This window comes from Acomys russatus, chromosome 22, assembly GCF_903995435.1.
Source record: "Acomys russatus chromosome 22, mAcoRus1.1, whole genome shotgun sequence".
Classification (NCBI taxonomy): Eukaryota; Metazoa; Chordata; class Mammalia; order Rodentia; family Muridae; genus Acomys; species Acomys russatus.
In genome coordinates this window covers 31,121,458-31,122,852 of record NC_067158.1, presented here as the reverse complement: position 1 = coordinate 31,122,852, position 1,395 = coordinate 31,121,458, and the positions used below count along the sequence as shown (strand labels likewise).

At 44.8% G+C, this 1,395-nt stretch overlaps 1 pseudogene; it reads left to right on the top strand.

The window, feature by feature from the left end:
- The first annotated feature begins 923 nt into the window (after nt 1–923).
- On the top strand, nt 924–1,057 carry LOC127206055 (uncharacterized; annotated as a pseudogene).
- The last annotated feature ends 338 nt before the right edge of the window (nt 1,058–1,395 follow it).

Sequence of the window (1,395 nt, the reverse complement as noted above, 5' to 3'; positions counted from 1 at the left end):
ATCTCTGAGGCTGGACAGGAGCACTTGTGGATGGCTGCTTTGATGATGTCCCAGATGTAGGCAGTCTAGCAAGATACTGGAACATATATGTGAGCAGAAGACAATACTAGTAGGCTAGGGAGAAAATTCCCTTTAGATGTACATTTGAAACTATTGAGAGAGCAAAGAGAAAAGGCAAGAGACAATGCTGGCAATGCGTAAAAATTTTGGGAGAACAAAGAAAATGGTTTGGACATTGGGACTTCCTTCAATTTTACCCTAGGAAAGGCTTGAACATAGGAGAGCAAAGAGGAGGTTTGGATATAGGGGGGTTCCTTGCATTTTACCCAATTGCTGGCAATAATTGTTTTGGATCTGTCCAAGTTTGTTTACAGAGGCATGTAAGCTTAGAATCTCTTAATATGGGTGTAGGGATTTGAGACTCTCTAAAAGGTATGTTAGAAAGAGCAGAGGTCTAGACATTTCTAATAGGAAGGTGAAGTCAGTAAACTGTTAGGGCATCCCCAGAATGGATAATGACTCAAAGACCAGCTGCACAGACTGTTCCAGTGATTTGTCAGTACTGGACAGCAACCAAAGAGCACAGCTCTGCCTCTGAGATGGCCCAGGGACACAGTCACCTACCTAGTGCACTAGGAATTTTTCGGAGGCCAAGCAGCAGTGGGGATGACCATGGCAGTTCTCACCCAATGGGAACTGTCTTAGTTGTACGTCAGCGAGAAGGACCAGCCAGTCATGGAGACTTGGGTTAGTTATCTCTGCTCCTAGTGAAGCAGAGAGGTGTTGAAAGTCTCTTCAACCAAGGGAAGTGTTTACATGACAAGGAAGGGGAAATTCAGCTGGTGTTGGGTGTAGAAAGGTGGGAATCATGTAGGTAGGGAGAGTCCCAAAACCAAGGAAAAGGGAGAGGAATCCCACTCTCAATACCTACTTGGCAGGGGAGATACCATGGTCAGGAAGGTGGTTTTCCCAGGGCGGGGCTCACCCATTGCACTCCGGGGTGTGTCGACCCTTGCAATTGACCCTTGTAATTTCCCCGAGTGCGGGAGACTCCAGAGAGAGAGAGAGAGAGAGAGAGAGAGAGAGAGAGAGAGAGACAGACAGAGAGAGAGAGAGAGAGAGAGAGAGAGAGAGAGAGAGAGAGAGAGAGAGAGAGAGAGAGAGATGATAGGTAAGAAACAACTTAGGCTTTGGATTGCAGTACTTATCTGAATTCCATTGGAACTGATGGAGTTCCTATAGCTTACAAGAATTCTTCTAGGTTATAAAGGGAGATAAATTTTAGATATCTTAGCATCATCATTGTTTGAAATCTACAGTGAAATACACATCATTAGACATGTACACATTGTAGGAAAAGACAGTAGATATACAGCATACCAAAGGCTTGGGAAA